The sequence below is a fragment of the Elephas maximus genome, chromosome 15, assembly GCF_024166365.1.
Source record: "Elephas maximus indicus isolate mEleMax1 chromosome 15, mEleMax1 primary haplotype, whole genome shotgun sequence".
Taxonomy (NCBI): domain Eukaryota; kingdom Metazoa; phylum Chordata; class Mammalia; order Proboscidea; family Elephantidae; genus Elephas; species Elephas maximus.
This window is the reverse complement of record NC_064833.1, coordinates 21,133,380-21,157,671: the sequence shown is the minus strand read 5'-3', so window position 1 is coordinate 21,157,671 and position 24,292 is coordinate 21,133,380. Positions and strand designations below refer to the sequence as shown.

Sequence of the window (24,292 nt, the reverse complement as noted above, 5' to 3'; positions counted from 1 at the left end):
TGCTGGACATAGGAGGGATGCTTGGTAAGCCTTTTGTATCTTATTTATTTTTCTCTCAAGCTGATTTCCTTCCTCTGCCAAGAGTGGATCATCTTAAGGAACACAAATGGTGTAACAGTGTCCCCCACTTCAGTCATTCATGCTAACTTCAAATTTTGGTCATACTTACATATAATTGTAAGTATTTACATATAATTAGTACTTCACCTTTTTATTTAATTTAAATAATTTGTGAACACCAAAATGAATTTATTTTAAATGAGAAGTTATACTAAGGAAGAATCTCTGCGAATTCTCTTGATCGATATGTTCTTTATATTTTCCTAATTCATATTAAAACTTAAAATTAAATGTCCACCAAAAATTATCCTGGTGATTACCAGTCATGGGACCACCATGCTGCTCACATTCACGTTTTATTCCTTGCAGTCGTACACGGAAGTTGTCCTGAGTGGGTATGCAGTATACTTTGGGGAAACCTTAGCGTGGCTGCTCACCCACTGTGTTACCTCCCCTCCCTCAACACAGAGTACCTACTGTCGCCATGGAGTTCAAGCCTTTGAAAATCTGAGATGTATCACTTCCAGAAGGGACTTTAGAGAGAGAGTGGGCCTCCTCCAATCTCCCACAGGCTTGATACACAACAACAAGGCCCTAGGTAACTGCAGAGCCCCACTGTATAAGAAGCTTAGTTTCTGAATTGCCACATGGAAGGGGGCAACCCACCAATCGGAAATACCTGCCTAGCACTCTTGCATTAGCAAGAAATAATCTTCTGAGTTTTCACTTGTTTGTATGATTTTTTGTTTACCCACTATGTATTTTGAGGTTGAGATCACCCTAATTAATGCAACTTAGATAACATGAAGCAGCCTGGAGACCAGGATTTTAGCTTATAGTCATCATTTTGCTTTGCTAATTGGAGATGATATTGTTTGTCAAAGCCAAGAAATGAAAGTGTTTACAAAAGTGTTTTAAAAAACCAGAAATGCAAAGAAATTTAAAGTATCTGCTAACTAAAAACACCAAACCAAATCCATTGCTATCAAATTGATTCTGACTCACAGCCATCCCATGTGTTACAGAGTAGACCTATGTTGCGTAGGATTTTCTTGGCTGTGATCTTTATGGAAGTAGTTCACCAGGCCTTTCTTGCATGGTGGTGTTGGGTGAGTTTGAACTGCCAACCTTTAGGTTAGCAGTTGAATGCAAACCATTTGCACCACCCAGGGACCTATCTGCTAACTGTTAGGTGCTGTTGAGTAGGTTCCGAATCACAGTGACCCTAGAAGACAGAGTAGGACTGCCCTGTAGGGTTTCCAAGGAGTGGTTGGTGCATTTGAACTGCCGACCTTTTTGTTAGCAGCTGAGCTCTTAACCACTATGCTACCAGGCTCCATCTGCTAACTGTGAAGCTAAAAAACAAAACAAAGGTGTGGCTCCACTTCTAGCAGCTATGTAGGACTTCATAGTATGCAATATGTGAACCTGAGGAAAGTAATCATACCAGAAATGGAAAGCTCAGGCTGATGGGGAATGGTGAAATGCTGACTTTTTAGCTAAAGGCAAGAGAGTACAGCATCCCTCGTTAATTAACACAGCTGATGGGATGCTGGACACTCCCCAAGGGTACATTAACCAAGGCATAAAGGTGCTGGGAGCACCAGACTTGAAGCTGTCGTTTCCAAGACGTGAGTCATTCTCACAAGAGTGAAACATTTCAAGGGGACTCAAACACTTTGCCAGGGAGAAGCTTAAGTGTGTGCTTAGCTTTTCTTTAAAATCACCTTAGCCAGCAAAAAAACGGCCTGCCATTCTTTTCCATTATTCACATTTTCCTTGCTTTTATCAGCACACGTGGACACAACGAGTGTTCACATAGCATCTGCTGGCCACAGCTGAAGTGGGAACACCCTCTTACATCATAGGCGTCTACAGAATGTCCTTTTGAAGCCTGGGAAAAATTACTAGTAAACTGCAGCAACATGGCTAGAATTGAACCTTTATATTTCTGCAAGGTATCTCATTGTTGCGTCATATGACGCATACAGCTTCTCAGCACAGGTCAAAGAGCAAAAGGCACATTTTAGAGCCAGCTTTGTGGAGGCAATACATTGATCTCAAAGAGTAACACACAGGCTGTGTTTCTCTATGATTTCTGCTGGGTGATTTCATAGACAATCCCTAATTCAAACACTATGTTTTCATAAGCACATTCTCTCTGTCAGACATGTGGCTTTGTTGTTAAATTGGAAAATATGGTTAGCACAATCCTAGACCATACAGCTTACTGCTCCATAGGGAGAGGATTTAAAAATCTATACTTCATAAACATTCAAAATATAAAACTAGTAGTTTTTTTTTTTTTTTGCCTAGTAGTATATTAGCCCACTGATTGATTTTTAAATCGCTATTTGACTTAATACCAATTATTCACTAACTACTATTCTCTACAGAATTCTAGGCCAAACCGAATGTTAGAGAATAGCTTGATGCACCATAACGTAAGCCCCATGAAGTTATGGATTTATTCTTAACTCTTCAGTGATATACCCCAAGGACATAAAACATTGCCTTGGTTATGGTTGGTACTTAATAAATATTTACTTAATAAATATTTGCTGAACGAATGAATTTTATTCATCATTTCCACCATCATCATCATGACAGCTAACATTTATTATCATCCAGGAAGTGGGGCCCATTTTATTTGCTTTGATTTGCTTTGTTAAATAGCATAAAATCTTATTTAATCCTAAGGACTTTAAGTGGTAAATATATTATTAATCTCATGTTACAAGTGAGGTATTCATATGATAAAGAAACTAAGACTCTGAGTGTTTAAGTAACTTGTCCAAAGTCACAAAGCCAGGAATAGAATCCACACAGTAGCATAATGCTAGTTGGTTAGGATACTCCCAGCAAATATTTGCTGAATAGATTTGAACCCTCATGTCAAAAAGGGAAGCATCGTTTTTATTTCCGAGGAGCAGATATAAAGTCTCACTCATAGCTCATACACTCCAAGAGGGCTTCTATGGGTCATTGGGCACTAGAGCCTTTTCCTCCCCCTTGACCTTGTATTAGCCACAGGGCAAAGCGTTGGGTGAAGGAAGAATGACAGTGTGTCTCCCTATGCTAGTGCAGTGGTGCGAACTGAATTCCCATCGCTTTCATAAAGTGGCCCTTCGGTTTGGGCTCTGGGGGAAATGGAAGGGAATTCAGATTAGTCAGCCTCTTGGAAAGTCTGCAGAGATAAGATCGAATGATCCCTTAGCTGACCACTCCCTTCTAAAGTAACTCCTCAACCCTGCCCTCTCTTTACTCCCTGTCACCCTCTCTTCCCTTGCTCTGCTTTATTTTCTAAGTAGCACTTTATATGTGCTCCATGACCACGGGGACTTGTCTGACTCAATTAACTGCTGTATCTCTGTGCCAAAAAAAGGGCTTGGCACGGAGTCCATACTCAGTAAATACCTTGTGAGTAAGTGAGTAAGCCCATTTGGACTCAATCAGTGCAGGCTGAGAGGACATAGACTGCTCTCCTATCTTTGACCCAGGAACAGTGATTATATTCGAAGGGTCCACTGGACCCTTCAGAGGACCCCTCATCCAGCATTTTTTTCTTTCGTTCTTTTTAACTAGCTTCATAATTTCTTGCCCAGCAGTCTCAAGGTAGGAAAACTCTTGAATAACAAAAACTGAGAAGGAATATGGCCCCCACAAGAATTTCTAGTCAATTTTGAGTTGCAATCTGATGAATTCAGGAGTTAAACTGGCGGGATTATCTGTTATAGTGTATTCGTGTATAAGTCTCATCTACTTAATGGGAGAAATTATGTGGTGTGCTGTTAATAAGATTTTCAAAGGCTCTGAAGTCAGATATGACCAAAGAAAACAAAAAACAAAAACCAAACCAGTTACCATTGAATCGATTCCGATTCATGAATGTCAGAGTAGAATTGTGCACCATAGGGTTTTCAATGGCTGTGACCTTTTGGAAGTAGATCACCAGGCTTTTCTTCCTAGATGCCTCTGGGTGGATTAGAACTACTAGCCTTTTGGTTAGTAGTTGTGCACATAACCATCTGTGGCACCCAGAGAGTCCAAATTCAAACCCTACCTCTGCTATCTACTATGTGTTCGACCTCATTGTGGGCCTCCTGGAGACCAGAAGAATTTGGCTTCTGGAACCGCTCTCAGTTAGGATACAATCACGGTTCTTCCTTTAATGGCTGGGTAACCTTGAACAAATTACATAATACCTGTGATCTTCACTTTTTTCATCTATAAAATGGAGCTAATCACATTGACTTCACAAAAAAGATTATGAGATTAAAAGAGGGAACTCATGTAAAGGATCTAAAGAAATAGTACTGTTATCAGTCGGAGTTCAATAATGTTAGCTCTCTGCCAGTAACTACCTGACCAGCCTGACCCTGCTCCCTTTTGAAACCGTGTTCGTTAGTTAGGAAGTGATAACCGTGGCATGATGGAAACAACAGTAGGTATGGGAATCTGAAGAAATTCATTCAAGCTCAGGCCCTGACTCGTATTAGCTATCTGACAGACAAACCACCTGAGGGCCATGTGAATGAGCTGTATGTATGTCCTCGGACAATTCACTTCGTACTTCTGACCTTTAAAGTTTTAGGGCTGGAACTGAGAGTGTTATCCATTTTGGTCTTGCTACCACTCACAGCTGAGAGTCTGTAAGCAGGACGTGTTACATGCACCAATTCCACACTCTTCATCATAGCTGCCTGGAGAAGGATGATGAAAGTAGAGAGGAAACTCTTGTCTGTATCCACTCTTTGAGTATCATTTCCTCACTGGCAAAAAGGGAATAATGCCCTCCTTGCAGGGTTACTATAGCCAGTAAGGAAAATGTATGTATAGCCCTGCACTTGAAATATAGTATGCACTCACTCGTCAGTTACTACTATGATTATTATTGCTGTCACTATTATTTTTTATTATTAATGTCTTCAGTATCTTAACACAAAGAAGAATAACTGAAGTTATGAAATACATTTGTCTCTTTTCCCCTTTCAATTCTAAAATCTACAGAAGGCCAAGTCAGGGCCTTTTTACCTTATAGCCAATACTCAAACAGATACTGGACAAAGGATGACAAGAGACATTTGTTTTTGTTGTTGTTAGCTGTCATGGAGTTGCTTCCGACTCACAGCGACCCTATGGACTACAGAACGAAACACTGCCCGGTCCTGCGCCAGCCTCACAATCGTTGTCATGCTTGAGCCTGCTGTTGCGGCCACTGTGTCAGTCCATCTTGTTGAGGGTCTTCCTCGTTTTCACTGACTCTCTACTGAAATGTTTATGTAATGAATACATTGTCCAAATCGCACCTAATAAATAGCAGAACTGGTTCTGGAAAACAGGTTTTCCTTAGCCCTTAACTCATGTGATATAGGAAGAGGGAGGGAATAGGCCTCAAATCATATGCAGGATTAGAATTGGGAACACTAATGTAGGCATGTAGCATAAAAACCAAAAATCAAACGCATTGCTGTCAAGTCGATTCCGACTCATAGCAACCCTACAGGACACAGTAGAACTGCCCCATAGGGTTACCAAGGAGTGCCTGCTGGATTTGAACTCCTGACATTTCGGTTAGCAGCCATAGCTCTTAACCACTGTGCCACCAGGGCTTCCCATATAGCATAAGGAGTATGGAAACCTGCTCCTTTGTAATAAGACATTTTCAGCTGGTAGCCATCTGCTGTGGAAGAAAGGCCTGGCAATCTGTTTACACTAAGATTAGAGCCAAGGAAACCCTATGAAGAAGTTCTACTCTGTTACACACGGGTTGCTATGAGTTGGAATGAACTCAACAGCAATGGATTAGCCACATGCTTGCTGATAATAGAGTAGGAAGGTATGATGAGCAAAAGGTTAAAGTTGGTGGTTCCCAGACTTTGCTGTGCACTGGGATTATCTGGGGATCTTTCAAAACTACTGATTTGTGACTCCGACACCACTCTCAGTTTGTTGGTATGGGGTTCAACTAGGATACCAGGCTTTTTTTTTTTTTTTTTTAATCGCTCCAGGTGATCCTAATATGCACTGAAGTTTGGAAACCACTGGCTTCAAATCAAAGTAGATTTTCATGACCTCGTTTGCATTGATACACATCCCTTATGCCTACTTCCTCTGCCACTCTGTTCCCAACCAGAAATAAGAGGCAGAAGTACCCAAATGAAATCCCCCAGAAGTCTTCACATTACAGCATATTACCCTATGGGACACAGAGCAGGAAGGCTTAAAGGCCCCCTCCCCTAGCCTCTTTGACTTCTGACCTCTACTCCCTGTCTGGCTTTGAAGTTTGTCTTTTTCTCTCCATTTCCACTGAAGTTATCCTAGCAGAGACCCTGGAGCCAACGTTGCAGGGTTAGAATTGGACTCCAGCTGTGTCTGGACCCAGAGCTTCAGGTTTCTGGTTTCTCTTCCTTTGCACCATCAGTATTAATCAATTATTCCTAGGGTGTCAATTTTCCCAGCTGCCCTACTGATTCCTGAACTTCACCATCCTAAACTTAGTTCACAGAGTGAAAAATTACAAAATGATTTGGCATGGAATCTTAGTCCTATATGTACCTACATTGGCTCTTGAGCACTATCTCTATAGGTCAAAACCTTAATCATATGTGATTTCTCAGTCTGAACTCCCATAAAACTTGGCTAATAGAGATATGACATAGTCCAGTTCAGTCGCATCACATTCAAGGAGACTTAAGAGTAAATTCCATTCTCACCCCTTACTAACACTGTAACTTTGAGTAAGTTGTTTAACCTTTCTGAGGCAAGGTTTAGTTATAAAATTTTAGTTGCAAGTTAGGAATAAATACAATATATGTAAATTGTGTATCACACATTAAGCATGTAATAAACAGTAGCTATTAAGTTATTTTTCCAATGAGCCAGATCAAATTTCGACTCGCAGAATGGTTATTTAAAGACTCCTTTGAGTATACTTTTTGTATGATGAATTCCATGAAGATGTGAACTACATCTTGTTCACTTTTGAAGAATCTGTAGTACGGATGTATGCACTTAAGAGGCATTCATTAATAAGCATTTATTTAATTTAAATTTATTGATTTAATAAAATATTTAACATTATGATACTGATTATCTAATTGATTCATACATAAGTAACATTTTTTCTAGATTGTGGACAAAGATATATATGTATATACATATACAAACACCCAGTGCTTTCGAGTCGATTCCAACTCATAGCAACCCTATAGGACAGGGTAGAACTGTCCCATAGGGTTTCCAAGGAGTGCCTGGCAGATTGAAACTGCCCACCCTTTGGTTAGCAGCCATAGCACTTAACCACTATGCCACCAGGGTTTCCGTATACACACACACACACACACACACACACACACACATATATATATATATATATATAAAACAAAGTCCTGGCGGTGCACTGGTTAAGAGGTTAGCTGCTAACCAAAAGGTCGGCAGACTGAATCCACCAGCGGCTCCTTAGAAACCCTAAGGGGCAGTTCTACTCTGTCTATAGGTTGCTGTGAGTTGAAATTGACACGGGGCAATGGGGACATATATATGTAGTTATATATACAGTTACATATGTTGTCTCTGGGTGGTGCAAATGGTTACGCACTGGACTACTACCCAAAAGGTTGGCAGTTCGAACCACCCAGAAAGGTCACTGACTTGAAAACCCAATGGAGTAGTTGTACTCTGCACACATGGGGTTGCCATGAGTCAGGACAGACTGGATAGCAACTGACAACTCTATATATACAAATTCCAAATAGATGGCATTCAAAGCTTAATTAATTTAAAGTTATATGCAGTGCCATTGTACATTTTCTATAGAGATTGCTGCTAAAGGGGAAAGGGTTAAAGCCAAGTTGGAGTGATGGAAATGAGTTTTCTACAGGGAGCTGTCCCCAACTCAGCTGTCATACCAGCTGCCACAGGCTCTGTCCTTGCAGCTTCTTAGAAGACCACAGCCTGGGTATGCTGGGATAAAAGGGAGAATTCAGAAAGAGACACTGGGGTCCATGCTCAGTTCTCCTATTACATTAGCTCATCACTCCCACTTAATGCAAAAGCCAGGAGACTAAAAATGGAACAAAACTACTTGTTCTTAGATTAAAAATGTCATAGTATAAATATAACTTTGCCAAAGGGGATCTCCACCTTGATCCCTAGACAAAAATTTTTCCCCCACAACGGCAATAATAGATAATAAACGAATGTGTGAAAGCATAAAGCTTGTGTTTAAAAATTGAGAATTTTGTTTTAAAAAATTTTAGCTGATAAGAAAAATCATGTGGGAAAAAGTATTTATAAGATTCCGTGTTGTGAGGTGATATTCCATAGACCTAAGAAAAATGATTGGCTCCAAGCTAACTTACTTTCTAGTAACTGTTTCTTATTCATTTGTTGCACAACTCCTGTTTTCCAGGAAGGTAGCTGACTAAACATCACCTCTGGTTTGTGGAGAGTGACATTCAAAATTATTGCTCATCACTGTTAAGTCCTTGGATTTTTTATAAGTTGCACACCTTTCTTTGGTAAAGATTCAATTCCAGCTACAATACAAGAAATTCAGGTGACATACATTTGTCGATATATTTACAATACATTTTTCTACATACTTCCAATTCAAGTAATACATTAATAAGAAAAAGAGAACGGAAGATATTCCAGTTACAAAGTTTTAATCTTGAAACGTCCATCTAGGATACTGAATTGTTTGTTGGTCCAACCATTGGCAACACACACATTATATACATACTACAACAGACACTTTGCAATTCTTAAAGCGTTAAACCATCACTGAAAACGTAAAAAAAAAAAGTGAAAAAATAAAACTAGGAAAACCTTTGGAAGAGTCTGATGGCTGTTGGAGAAACCGTATCTCTTCCTATGAGCTTGTTAAGCCTCTAGAAAATTGTAGTGAAAACTAATAAATATGTCAACTTGTACACACTGGAATAAAATGAGAAAAAGTGTAGAATTTAAGAGCTTTTTTCAACCCAGTTCTCCTGTAACTTTTAAAACTGTATTTGTAAACAGTTTGATTAAAAAAAAAAAAAAAAAACCAAACCCAGTGCCGTTGATTCGATTCGGACTCATAGCGACCCTATAGAACAGAGTAGAACTGCCCCCATAGAGTTTCCAAGGAGCGCCTGGCGGATTCAAACTGCCGACCCTTTGGTTAGCAGCTACAGCACTTAACCACTACTCCACCAGGGTTTCCAAACAGTTTGATAAAAATTGTTCTAGCCCATTCTATATAAAACCAAACCCAGTGCCTTCGAGTCGATTGCGACTCAGCGACCCTACAAGACAGAGTAGAACTGCCCCATAGAGTTTCCAAGGAGCGCCTGGCGGATTCAAACTGCTGACCCTTTGGTTAGCAGCCTTAGCACTTAACCACTACGCCACCAGGATTTCCATTCTATATAAAAATATTGTTTAATTTTAAATCTGGCTTCATCTGCATACATTTGAATATGGATTAACCTTTAAAAAATTATAATCCAGTTTAACACCCCCAAAGGTACATTATCATATGCAATGAGAACAAGCCTCGAAACCTACAATGGGCAGTGAAGTGGTTCTGCCTCTTGTCAGCCTCTTCTCTTCTTCCTGAAAGCCCGACTACACATTCCCTCACTTCCCTCTGAAGCCGAGCTGAAAGTCTATATAGACTCTGGCCTCCAGCTCGGGGAAGCCCTTTATGGCCAATCAGGGCTTCCCGATCTATTGCATCACATCTCCCCCCTGGGTGTGACGTCAAAGGCAATCCCAGCCCAGCCACGTGGGTTTGAGGAGTGTAGCATTTCTGGGCAACTGCTCGTGAGACACATTCGGCCGCGTCCGTCCCAAAGGTGGGGAGCTGGACAGGGCGGGGCCTGTCGCAGCTGGCTCGCCTCAGAGGCGCGCGATGTCCGCGAGTCCAAATACTCAGGCCGGACGTTTGGAGGCTGGAGGGAGAGGCGCTGGGGGAAGCTAGCACCTTCGGCTGTGTAATAGGACCCAGGTCTTGTAAGCCCTCCTCCCCAAGCACCGCCTCTACGTCCTCAGCCCCTCTTTCTAGCCTTAATTATCCTTTCAGCGCCGTTTCCCCTCGGCAGTGTTTCCTTGGCCAGAGGCAAAAGACTCCCTCGCCTCCCGGTTCACGCCCTCACACAGACCCTCCTTTCAGACCCGCCCTCTTGTTCACAGGGACCCATTTCGGAGCCCTGGTTCCCGCTGGGCGGGAACCCGCGTGACGAATTCCGCCCAAGGTGTTGATTATTCATCCCAACCCAGCCTCTGGCTCACCGCCCACCTCCACTCAGTTCCCGCGGCCCCCCGCCCCGTCCCCGCGCTGGGCGCTGGGGCGGCACCCCCGAACCCCCACGCGGCTGTGCCCCGCGCTGCAGCCGCAGAAAGCAGCGCCGGCGTGCTCGGTGCCACGTCTGATTTGGCCGCCGGGATGCTGCAGCTGCGTGCGCGCTGGGCGCGCGGTCCCCACGCACGCCTGCCCACCGGGCGCTGAGAGGTGGACGCGCGCCTTCCTCCTGCTCCGCGGGCCCGTGCCATTGCCAGCGTCAGGGACCCCCGGCCCGAGTCCGGCTTCCGGAGCCGCCGGAGCCAGGAGACCCAGCCTGACATTTTAATGGGAGTGGGGGTGCAAACTAGGGAGGCCCGGAGAAGAGGGGGGAGTGGTTGAGCGCGGCCGGTAGCGGCGGGGAGGTGGCAAAGGCCCTCCTTCTCTAGGGTCTCAGTTCAGCAGAGTAGGGAGCCGGGATCGCTTAACCCTTTGCATTCCAACGGACTTCCCACTTAAAAGTGCAACGCGCTGGGCTGTGCCAGAGTTGTCGTCTCCGTACAGCGTGTGGGAAAAAGAAGGGAAAGGGTGAGAAGAGAGGGGAAGGGGCGGCTGGGCGGAATGCATTTTCCGTAAAAACCCGTTTTCCTTACATAGTGGAAATTCTTGTTTCCTAACTCTCTGCAGCTCCGGAGGATGCCGATGGAAAAGTACATCCCGGACGTGCCGTCCTTAGCCAGGGAGGATACCTGTGTGCCCAGACACATAGGGTTTCTGGGGAGCGCTGCTGGGATGGGGATAGTTCGACAGACAGGAAGGGATGTGCTGCTAAGCCTGACAGTGAGCTGAACTATCCCCTGGTTTTCAGTCTGTTGGAAACCTTCAGACTTCGAACTTTTTCTACGGAAAACAATTTTTTTTTTAATCCCATATATAATTTCTTCCCTCTCCCTGGCCTATTTGAGGACCCTCATCGTTCACCAAAGCGCGCCAGGGTAACGTACCTTGTTCAGCTTTTGGTCATAAAGTCGTCCTCAATCTATCTGTGTGGTCCCGGAGGGTAGGTGGCGAGCAGTTTCCAAAATTGAGGTAATAAGAGATCAGATGAATTTGAGACGACCGGCCAAAAAGAATAAAAAAATTAAAAACAACATTTAAAAAGGATGGGGGAACCCTAAATGTTTGGTTCTCCCCACTTTTCAGGGAAATTTCACTGTGATTTTCTTTACTATTTCCGTTGCACTTCAGCCTTTTTTCTTTCTGGCTTTTTTTCTTTCTTTCTCCTTCCTTTCTCTCCAGTACCCGTCCCCCGATATCGGAAAGTCTTTTCTTCCAATATCACAAAAAGCCGGGTGAAGACTCAGCAGAACCCAGGCAGCATCGGGAGAAAGTCTTTGGCTGGGGCTGGTTCAAGTCCCTGGTTCAATGGGCTGCTCGCAGCCAGGACTGGGTAATTCTTTCCAGACGTCTTGACTTCTCCTTCCCCGCTGTTGTTGCCTTTCTGCCTCCTCCAACTTAAGGGGGTCTTAACAAGTGAGCTGGTGGGTGTTTTAATAGAGCGGAGGAGGGAGTGGGGTGAGGGGAGTGGAGAAGGGAGGTGCGCACTGGGGAGCCGGGAGGGGAGGGCACTGGGAGGCGGCGGGGGTGGGGGGAGGAGGGGAGGGGAGAGGGAGAAGGAGACATTGGCCATTCAAAGCCCTCGCTGAGCTGGAGGCCGGTTCCAAACTCCAATGAATTCAATTAACTTGATTGCTAACGTGTGCAGAGAAAGGCAGTGCACACATGCTGGCCACAACTTCATTCCCTCTTCCTCAGAGGCAGAGCCGGGAGCCCACGCTTTTTAGAAATCCCAGAACTCCTGTCTGAGTTACAAGGATCTCATCGTCGCGTAAACTCCCTGTCGTGTTTAATAATTTGTTTTAAGGCCAAATGGTGCCATTCGGTCCAGTGATGGCTCTGGGAAGGAATAGCGGGAGGGGTGTGTGTGTGTGTGTGTGTGTGTGTATTTGCATACCTGAAAACTCCCAAAGTTAACGGAAACTCTAAATAATGGGCGACTGGTCTACCACTTGTTAACCCTTTCTTCCCGCCAAATCAGAAGAGCTGAGCTGTAGTCAAGTGTCAAAACGTCCATTACACTGAAACTTCCGCTTTCGGTGAGCTGAAAAAGTAGAAAGTAATTCCATTTTTGTGCTCAAACTAGTCCCCTGAAGTAAAAATATGCAAACACTGCACACTGAAAATAAAATAAAAATCGAGCTCTGGAGGACTTGAAACAACGCGCCTAAAACATTTAGCCATCTCTAAGGAAATGGCTGAAGTGGCTTTCACAAATCTTCTACGAAGAGAATGACTCAAAATACTTGGCTTCGATGGTCTTTCCTCGTCTTTCTTCCAATGACCCAAAGCTGGGAAGAGTTAGTGTTGTTCTCAGTTACTTTCTTTCCATTTTTTTTTTTTTTTTCCTTTTTTCTTTCTTTCTCTTAAGAGTGCTAGCCATCAAACCCCGTAATGACTTAAAATGGACAGTAGGTGGCACTGTTTAGGAAAAAATGAGAATGCGTTTACACATTTAACTGACTTGGTCTTATGTGATTCCACTGAAATATTAGAGGGTAAAACAGATTTCTTTACTTTTTTTTTTTTTTTCCCCCTCTTTCCTTTCCAAGGTTTCTCTGAGGTGATGACTACTTTCAGATTCGACCAGGCCTTGAAAACTGGGTTCTTGCCCCTTATTACACATATTGGGCAACAATGAACAAGTCCAAACAGAAAACTTTAAGGAAACTGGGAGCAACGGCAGCATGTCGCTCAGGATGTGGTGTCTAAGGGATTTGATTAGGGGTCAAGAATTTTACTGCAATACCAGGTAGTCCGCCAACCCAGTCCCCAGAGGCTGACCTGCAAAGTACCTGCTTTCACGAATTTCCACCTCCCTCTCCTCCCACACATGTGTGCTCCTCCCACACACACACAGCTTTTGCACCCCTGGGAAGTATTACTTTGGCCTGATGACTTCACATCGCTCCAGGGAGACCCACTTACTCATTTCCCCCAACGAACCTTCATGGCTTCAGCCTTTGTTTGAACCTTGCCTTAGGTGGCTCAACTCTGGAGGGACTGGCTTAAATTTCAGAGCTCAATTTCATTCCACTTAATCAGACTCACTCAAGCTTCCTGATTTTTATTTTTATAGTAGACTTTTATGCTAAATGATAATTAAAAATACAGTATTTAAAGTCTTTTTTCCCTGGTGGAGCAACAGTTAAGTGTTTGGCTACTAACGAAAAGATGGGCAGTTCAAACCCACACCCTGGCTTCACAGGAGAAAGACCAAGAGTTCTGCTTCTGGGAGGATTAAAACCAAAAAAACCAAACCCACTGCCATCGAGTCGATTCCGACTCATAGAGACCCTACAGGACAAAGTAGAACTGCCCCCATAGAGTTTCCAAGGAAACCCTGGTGGCATAGTGATTAAGTGCTAGGGCTGCTAACCAAGAGGCTGGCAGTTCGAATCTGCCAGAATCTGCCAGGCGCTCCTTGGCAACTCTGTGAAGATTATAGCCTAGAAAAGCCTATGGGGCAGTTCTACTCTGTCACGTGGGCTGCTGTGAGTTGAAATCGACTCTGTAGCACCCAACAACAACATTCTTATATTTAAAGTGGATTAAACTGATTTAGGAATAAGGTGGAAATTGTGGGTTGTTCCCTCATGGGAACACTTAACCTTTCAGCTCTAAGCTTCCACGACTATTATATTTAATGCAAGAGCCTGCCAGGTATTGCTTAGTAGCATTTAACTGTTACTGGTGGTGCAGTGGTTAAGTGTTCAGCTGCTAACCAAAAGATCAGCAGTTCGAATTCAGCAGCGGCTCCTTGGAAGCCCTATGGGGCAGTTCTACCATGTCCTATAGGGTCATTATGAGTCAGAATCGACTCAATGGCAATGGGTTTTTTATGCTAATAGTTCAAGCAAGGAGAACATTTAATAGAACTGGGTTTCTTTATTAAACAAAAATGTATTTGTTGTCTCTTTCCTTGTACTTATAATTCATGGCCCGTAGAGTAAATGTAAAGTGTTCCCAGAAAATGGATGAATATAACATAGCATTGTCATCAGTGTTTTCCCCCATGAGAACAGAGAAGAGGTTAGCACAATTTAAAGCTGGAGGTAAGAGTTTTTCAAATGCAGAGAGAACTGTACCCAGGTGATTTTGTTTCTCAAAGAGGGGACCCAGAATAAAAAAAAAAAAAAAGAATAAGGGGACCTTAAATTCAAATCCTGTGTGATCCTGGAAGTTTATTTCACCTCTCTGAATGTTCATTTCCTAGTTAATAAAATGGTGAAAATCCCAATTCCATAATCCTTATGATGATCGAACATGTTAAAGTATGGTGTCTGTTGTTAGTACCCAAAAAACATCAGTACCTGGCTTTCTATTAAGTTATTCTTGGTAGGCATCAACTACCACTTCATCCTATGCTTTTTTATTTGACCTACTTCGGGTTCCCCACACTAACTCTCATAGATTGAAGTATTCTGTGTGCCCACAGACAGTGGCGTCACTAGGGTTGATGTCACCTAGGATAACTCATGGTGGTGCCCCCCCTCCGCATGCTAATTAGCACAATACTGTAGCTAAAACACCAGAAAATTTAACAAAATCAATGGGTATAAAAACACTAGCAGGAACAAAAACGGCAGCATGCATTTGCTTGTAGCGTGGGCAGACGAATCCACGTGATTCGAAGCATCAGTTTAATTGGATAGTGGTTATATCTCTGACCGGAGTACATTATAAGGTTTAAAAACTAAATTAACATAGAGTTTTAGCCTTGTAGGTAAAGCGATACATGTAAGCTGGGCATACAAAAAATTCTTTTGATATTATACCTAACTACAGGGATATTTTTACAGGGATATTTTTGTAAAAAATAATAAATTTCTGCTGCTGAAACACTGCATGAAAAATTTATAGACAGTCATTTTGGTGTCACCCCTTCTGACAGGGTCACCCGATGTGGTCCATACCCCCTGTTCCCCTCCTCAGTGACACCGCTGCCCATGCATATAACCAAAATCTTCACAATTAATCCTGCTTCTTTTCTGAGTCAGTGGTGTAACTGTGGGTTAAGGACTCTGCTGCTAGCAGAAAGGTTGGTGGTTCGAACCCACCCAGCGGCATCTCTGGGAGAAAGACCCGGCAATCTGCTCCTGTAAAGATTACATCCTAGAAAACTCTATGGGGCAGTTTTACTTTGTCACATGGGGTCACTGTGAGTTAAAATCAACTTGATGGCACCCAGCAATAACAACAGCCACTTATAAAATGTAGATTAAAAAGTACCAGCTTCGGAGACATGGGAGCCCTGGTGGCGCAGTAGTTAAGAGCTTGGCTATTAACCAAAAGGTTGGCAGTTCAAATCTACCAGCTACTCCTTGGAAACCGTATGAAGCAGTTCTGCTCTGCCCTATAGGGTTTCTATGAGTCAGAACTGACTCAACGGCAATGGGTTTGGCTTTCGGTTTGGTAGGAGACATGAGACACAGTTTCACAAACAAGTTAGGGCACCAACCAATTGAATCACATTAGATAGTTAATTTAATTTTCAGCTTTCTTATTTCAAATTTCAGCTGTTTCGTTAGTTGTTGTTAGGTGCCCTTGAGTCGGTTCCAATTCATAGCAACCGTATGTGCAACAGAACAAAACACTGCCTGGTCCTGTGCCATCCCCACAATCCTTGTTATGCTTGAGCCCATTGTTGCAGCCACTGTTTCAATCCGTGTCATTGAGGGTCTTCCTCTTTTTTGCTGACCCTCTACTTTACCAAGCATGATGTCCTTTTCCAGGGACTCATCCGTCTTAAAAACATATCGAAAGTATGTGAGACGAAGTGTCCCCATCCTTGCTTCTAAGGAGCATTCTGGTTGTACTTCTTCCAAGACAGATGTGCTAGTTCTTTTGGTCGTCCGTGGTATATTCTATTCTATATTCTTTGCCGACACCATAATTCAAAGATGTCAATTCTTCTTCGGTCTTTGTTATCCGTTGTCCAGCTTTCATATGCATATGAGGCAATTGAAAACATCATGGCTTGGGTCAAGCTCACCTTAGTCCTTAAAATGACATCTTTGTTTTTTAACTCTTTAAAGAGGTCTTTTGCAGAAGATTTGCCCAATGCAATGCATCTTTTGATTTCTGGACTGCTATTTCATGGGTGTTGATTGTGGATCCAAATAAAATGAAATCCTTGACAACTTCAATCTTTTCTTCATTTATCATGATACTGCTTATCGGTCTAGTTTGGAGGATTTTCATTTCCTTTATGTTGAGGTGTAATCCATACTGAAGGCTGTAGTCTTTGATCTTCATCAGTAAGTGCTTCAAGTCCTCTTCACTTTTAGCAAGCAAAGTTTTGTCATCTGTGTATTGCAGGTTGTTAATGAGTCTTCCTCCAATCCTGACACCCTGTTCTTCTTCATATAGTCCAGCTTCTTGAATTATATGCTCAGCATACAGATTGAATAAGTATGGTGGAAAGATACAACCCTGATGCACATCTTTCCTGACTTTAAACCATGCAGTATCCCCTTGTTCTATTTGAACAACTGCCTTTTGGTCTGTGTACAGAGAGCACAATTAAGTATTCTGGAATTCCCGTTCTTTGCAATGTTACCCATAATTTGTTATGATCCATATAGTTGAATGCCTTTTCATAGTCAATAAAACACAGGTAAACATCTTTCTGTTTGGTTTCAAAGATGGCAAATGCTTCTTCAAGCTTTGACATCCTAAGACATACCTCATCCAATCCATTCTGTATTATGTTTCAACTCTGTGAGACAACATTTCCTAATGAGCACAATGAACAGAAGTGGTAGAATCACTATTTATGCCTCTTCAATAAAATACAGAGCAAGGAACTTCAGACATAGGAATTTTTACTTGAGTCAGTGTGACTTAACAGTGTATTGTTGCTGATCTCCCTTCCACAGCATAAATCAAGTGTTCAAATGTCTGAGAGTCAAAGTATTCAGAGCAGGGATCTAGTGCCTTCATAGAAATACCCCATATAAGTGGTTCTGAAACTTCTTGGTATAAAGGACCTCTTTACACTCAATAACTATTGAGGACCTCAAAAATTGTTTATATGGGTTATACCTATCCATACTTACCACATTAGAAATTAAAGCTGACTGAAAAAGTTCTAAAAATATTTTAATTCATTTAAAATAACAATGATAAACCTACTACATGATAACTTAATAACATATTTTGGTGAAAGTAACTGTTTTTCAAAATAAAAAAAAATAGTAAGAAAAGTAGCATTGCTTTATATTTTTCCAAATCTCTTTACTCTCTGGCTTAGTAGAAGACAACTGGGTTCTCATATTTGGGTCTGTATTCGATCTATTGTTTTGACTAAAGTACAGTCATGAATCGCTTAACATCCATGATACATTCTATGAAATAGGACGTTATGCAGTTCGGATGTTGAGCAAACAGCATATTTTACGTAGGTGGTCCCTGGGTTATTCGCTTAGCCTCTTCCACCAGCCACAGGAGCAACAGTGGACCCAGCAGCAGCCCCCACCACCACCTGCCAGCTGGACAAAGCCTGAAAGCTATATCCACTTGATACAGGAGGCCAGTCTCACCAGTGTGCAGCTGCAGGCTGCCAGATTGGGACTTTGTGCACCTTAAATTAATCTTTTACAATCATTCATGAATTTGTAGTATCATATACTGATCATTTGGAAAATAACTGGTTTAATGAGTTATACAGATTTTCTAAATGTTGACAATCTCATTATTCAATATAAAAAATCACTGTCATTGATATCACCACTGATCTCATAAAATAAGTCTTCAAATACTGGGGAATTCATGCTCCTGGTGGGAAATATAAGTTTTCCAAAATTCTAATTTTCTCTTGAAAATTCATGTATTATCACTAGCAACATGTTCTGTCAGTTGTTTCCCTTGAAACGACAGGTTCACTTCATTCATTTTTTAAAAAAAGAAAAAAGTCTTCCAAATAACCAAGTCTGAATAATAGCAATTTGTCTGTCAGTTATTCATTCAAGTAAAAATGATGTTCCATAATAAAAATGGCTAGCTCAGTTCACAACTCAATCATATGAAAGCTTTTTCGCAGACGACCATGGTAACTTGGTATGCAAAAGTATTTTATGTGTCCTTTCCATTTCTTCACACAGAATATTCAAAAGACATATACTGAAGGGTGGCAATTTAAGGAAATTAATATTTTTTACTGCTTTGTCAAGGGCTTTCTTAAATTAAACTGACCCTCCCCCTCCCCGTGAGTGTGTGGCAATAAAGAATACAATGACTCCTGGTAGAGCTTGATGCCATGAAAGGTTGGCAGTTAGAACCCACCCGGCTGCTCTGTGGGAGAAAGACCCAGCAATCTGCTTCCACAAAGATTATAGCCTAGGAAACCTATGGGTCAGTTCACTCTGTCACATGGGGTCACTATGAGTTGGAATCGACTTGAGAGGACCAAACTACAACAACAGCCTTGATTCATGCTCAGCCATTAGTAGTTGGAGCCACCATTGTTTTTACCTATCAGCACAAATGTCAACAAAATGAAAGATCTTAAATCATGTCTTAGTATAATTATGAAAAGGAGTCCTGGTGGTGCAGTGTTTAAGTACTCCATAGCTAACTGAAAGGTCAGTGGTTCGAACCCATCAGCCACTCTGCAGGAGAAAGATGTGGCAGTCTGCTTCTGTAAAGATTACAGCCTTGGAAACCAGGGCTTCAAAGTTCCCTGATGAGAATTTGCATTTCAACCCTAGATATACTGAATCAGAATCTACATTTCAACAAATCCCCAGGTTATTCTCATGTATAACTTCCTGGGAACTTGTTAGAAATGCAAATTCTTAACAGGGAACTTGTTAGAAATGCAAACTCTCAGGATGGGTTCCAACTGAAAGGAACCTGTTCAAAGCCCTGTTGGAAACCCAATGGGACAGTTCTACTCTGTCCTGTGGGGTTGCTATGAGTTGGAATTGACTAGATGGCATTGGGTATAATTATGAAAATAGTTTTGATCCCCTGAAAGGGTCTCTGGCCCCCAGGATGTCCATGGACCACACTTTGAAAGTTACTGCCTTTATATTGTGCGTACCAAGTAAAGCCCTGTATACAGTTCTGGATTTTGTACTTTAAGAAGGATATATATAGACAAACTCTTCCACATTGAGAAGAGATCTTGCAATAAGAAGAATATCAGTATCAACTCTGAAATGTAAATCATGTCTGTAGGAAAGACATGCCTCGGATGGCACAAAGAAGAATCAGAGAATATGGCAGACATCGGAAAAATTTATAAAACCAAAAAACAAAACAAAAAACCCCAAACCATTTGCCACTGAGTTGATAGCAACCCTATAGGACAGAGCAGACCTGCCCCACAGAGTTTCCAAGGAGCAACCGGTGAATTCGGGCTGCCAACGTTTTGGTTAGCCACTGAGCTCTTAACCACAGTGCCACCAGGGCTCCAAAGCTTTTATAGGACTCACTTATACATTTGAGGTTGGACATATTCTCCATGACCCTAAGACTCAATACCAGTGGGGATTAAAACACAATATATTTCAGCTCCATGAATGGTAGAATTTTATAGGAGTCTGAAATGTGTAAAAATGAAAGGAGATTGACCTAGAATTTAGTTTTCTAGCTCCCAGTTTAGACAGTCAAAGGGGTTTCCAACATCACATAGAGATTGGACTACTTGACCTTAAATGCCAATTTCACGGCCTATCTCCCATGGTCCTAGGATTAATTCAAGAAAATTTTTGAAGAGGGTATGGCTATAATATGCTTGTGATAGTCACTAGATTCAAGATGTAGATAGAGGGATATCTTAGATGCTTAAGCATCTATTAGACACCAAAAAAATCATAATCAAAATACTAGTTGACTCATTGATAAAGGTAGAAGAGTTTTTTAAATTTTATTTCCCATCTTAGTTTTGAAGATATCACTATATCAGATATAGTGGTAATTTACCAATCTTTGATCATTAAAAATTAGACTCTGAATAGTGTTTGAGATATTTTTTAAGGATTACCAAAAGGAAAAGGACAAAAATCCAAAAATAATCAGCCACCCTGTTCATAATTGTCTTCGAATGGCCCTTTCCATAGATGAGGAAATCAGCTTTAAATGTTACATGCCTTAGGCTAAACCCTAAAAGGTGGGTACCCAAAAGTACCCAACCTGGATCATTTATTTAAAACAAAACAAAACTGTATTTTGAAACTACCTTGAATCATTGAATAACTATGCAGTCCAACATTTTTCAACGGCATCTAACAACAACAACACTTTTTAAAGAACTAGAGTCTGGAAGGGAGCTTTACTCTCATATTATTGGCCTATTTAAATTTTAAAAATTATCTCCAGACAGACCAATGTATATTTCAGGTATTTTGTATAGCCTAGAGTTGGAATCAACTCAACAGCAACGGGTTTTTTTTGGTAAGTGACATATGTATTACTTACAAAAGAAGAAAAATGGCAAAGTGAGAAAAGACCATTAAGTGAATGAGAAATAAAAAGGAGAATGAGAAAGGCTTTCTTATTTCTGAATAAAAGTATTTTCTGCAAAGACTTTTTTCTCTACCCCCCCCCCAAAAAAAAGGACAGATTCTGACCTGTTTGCATAAGGTAGGAGAAAAGTCTTGCTTAACTCTTCAAAATAATATTTATATTCACTTTTCTACTTACCAAAGTAACATGTTTATAGTCGCCTATGTAGTCCCTGTGTGCTAAAAAGAGTTAACACATTCGGCTGCTAACCAAAAGGTTGAAGGCTTCAATCCACCCAGAGGCACCTGGGAAGAAAGGCCTGGGGATCTACTTCCAAAAAATCAGCCACTGAAAATCCTACGAAGCGCTGTTCAACTCTTGACACACATGCGGTTGCCGTGATTTGGAATCGATCACAGACAACTGGTTGGGTTATAGTAGCCCACTTAGAAAATATAGAACAGCACAATGAGCAAAATTAAAATCATCTGAAACAAATACGTGACCCATAGATTATCGAGTTTAATACTTTCCAGTCTATGCACTTTTAGTTTTCCTTTACTTTTAAAACAATTTTTGGGTTTTATTACATTTACTCTTTTATTATTAAATAATCAGAAGACTTTTTAAATATTCTTTGAGATCTAGATTATAAAATCATTTTATTCAGATTACTGGAAAGGTCAGAATTTTAATTGACCTTTCATTTAAGTGCCAACATTTCCATCAGCGGGGGTTTATATTTTACATGACAAATCAACAAAAGCAGATAGTGCTACTCAGCATGGATGTCTGTAATCTAATTTCCCTTTGATTCTTTAGTAGTCTTAATTGTAATGACTAAGGAGGAGGTTTTGAAATGTGTGTGTTTGTCCATAAGCCATTGCTAATAGTTTTCCTTATGGAGATACATTAAGTAATTACATTTCAGTTGTAATGTCCATTTGGGCAATGTCTGACTGCACATACATCTGTGGTTCCATCAAATTATAATATAGTTCAGAAATCCCAATCAGAGAGCAGAATGTAGGGGGCCTACTGGATGCTGTGAAAGTGACAGCTTCCCGCAGACAACACATGTATCTCGTGTCTGTTGTATACAAAGTGATTGTGGGGCCAGGCATATAATGGTACAGTACACATATAACCTATAACACGAATGTCTTGATAGTCATAATAAACGCCTATGTTATTGGCTTATGTATGTACTGTACTGCCCTTTCTATTGTATTTTATTGTGAACTTTCCCTATTTACAAATAAAAAGTTTACCATATAACAGTGTGTACTTCAACTCATAGGCAGCAACATCCAATCTCATGTATTGCACATCTCTGGAGTATTGCAGCGTTAGCTCTCTGTTTAATTTCCTCTGGAAAATATTACTGTGAAGTGCATCTTGGCTCCCAAACACAGCAAAACCAGTGCCAGTGATAGCAGCAGCAAGAGGCAAAGGAGAAGTATGGATATGGAAATACTACAAAAGGAAACCCTGGTGGCATAGTGGTTAAGAGCTATGGCTGCAAACCAAAAGGTCAGCAGTTCTAATCTACCAGGCGTTCCTTGGAAACCCTATAGAGGCAGTTCTACCCTGTCCTATAGGGTCACTATGAGTTGACAGCAAATTTTTTTTTTTTTTTTTTTTAAGTATATAATGGAAACCCTGGTGGTGTAGTGATTAAGAGCTAAGGCTGCTAACCAAAAGGTCGGCAGTTTGAATTCACCAGGCTCTCCTTGGAAACTCCATGGGACAGTACTATTCTATCCTATAGGGTCGCTATGAGTCGGAATCAACTAGATGGCAATGGGTTTTTTTTTGGGGGGGGAAGTATATAGTATGGTGTTCACACAATGTCCAAATCACATAACATCCTATTTCATAGAACGTATCATGGACATTAAATGACACTGGACTGTATCTAAATAACCTTCCTTGGAGACTTGTGCACTTGTATCTTATTCCTGGAAAGCTTAAGAAGTTTTCCAACTTTTTAAGAAGCTTAAGAAAATATGCTTAGTTTCTACAAACTGATTTATTCTTTGCTAGAATTTTCTAGGTAACCAAAAACCAAAACTAAATCCACTGCCGTTGAGTTGTTTCTGACTTATAACAACCCTGTGGGACAGAGTAGAACTGCCTCATAGGATTCCCAAGGCTGTAAATCTTTATGAAAGCAGATTGCCACATCTTTCTCCCTCTGAGCAGCTGGCGAGTTCGAACCACAGACCTTTGGGTTAGCAGCCGAGCACTTTAACCTCTGCACCACCAGTGGTCCTCTTTCTAGGTAAAGGGAACTTCTATTTTAATATAATTTTGGGAGAAAAAAAGTAGCTCTATTCTCAGAAAAGTAAATATACACTTAAAAATTTCCATAAAAATTTAGTGAGTTCACAGACTGCTTTCCTCTAAACCTGTCCAACGACAGAGAAAAATTCCCTTAGCCAAGAGTGGTGTTGTGCACTCTTTGAAAAGTCTATGAAACTATAAATTTCCTCCAAATAACTGGAAAACACAAGCATACACTTAAAACTTTTAGAAAAAAGACAGAGACAGAGAGAAAACTCTCCAATTCTGTTCTCCAGTGCTTTGCATTCATTTTTAAAAATTGCATCAATGGGGAAGGGGCTCTCGAAGGGACTCTTACCCATTTTAGAGAAAGTTAAGAGGAATAAAAAAAAAAGAGGAATAAGGACCTGATAATACAAGATTTTCCAGGAATCCATTTTATTTTTTCCTCCCTCAGGCACTCAAATCTGATTTTTAGGAGAAACAGGAAATCCAAATACAATTCCAAGCTTTCAAGTTAAGCCTGCCTTCAAGTACCAGTGGCTGAATTCCTTAATGAGATAAACCTGAACCAATTCAACAAAGTGAGACTTCCTACCTTTATCCAAGAGAGGTGTTAGCTCCAAGACCCAATTAGCAGGATTGCCCTTCCAATGGCACCTGAAGGCTGGTACTGCCACTATCAGTCTTAAAAATATCATTAAGAAGTGTGACTCCTTGCTTGAGTCACACCCTGACTTCCTTGAAAGTCATCTCAGGAAAACTTGAAGATAAAAATAAACAATCGTGACAGTTACCAAAGAAATTACATCTTTCTCACTTACAGGGGTGTTCTCTTCCATAGCATTTTCTTTCTAGTATTTTAAGGTTCCAAAGTTTCACCCAGATTTGTGTAGGTCTGAGAATTTAGTGTGCCGTGGTTCCATTCATACATTACATTTGAGCAAAGAACCAGGACCTATTTTGACTTATAGCTGACAGACAGCACCTGTTGTTTGTTAACCCCAAATTTGTCAGACTTCTAATTATGCAATTTAGGAAGTCACCTCATTGTTTGTTTTGAAAAGCCAGGTGGCTCCAAGAAACAGCGGCAAAAAGAAATTTAAA

The 24,292-nt window shown here is 41.2% G+C and overlaps 1 protein-coding gene across 2 annotated transcripts in view; it reads right to left on the bottom strand.

The window, feature by feature from the left end:
• The window catches only part of HAS2 (hyaluronan synthase 2), a 57,097-nt gene that overhangs the window by 16,981 nt on the left and 15,824 nt on the right, over nucleotides 1-24,292 (bottom strand). Inside the window, exon 1 of one of the 2 annotated variants that reach the window (XM_049853835.1) lies at nucleotides 11,335-11,838. The exons of the other annotated variant lie outside the window; for it this stretch is intronic. The gene's annotated coding sequence lies outside the window, so the exon portion shown is untranslated. Of the gene's footprint in view, nucleotides 1-11,334; nucleotides 11,839-24,292 lie in introns of those variants that run through there. 2 annotated transcript variants of the gene reach the window in all.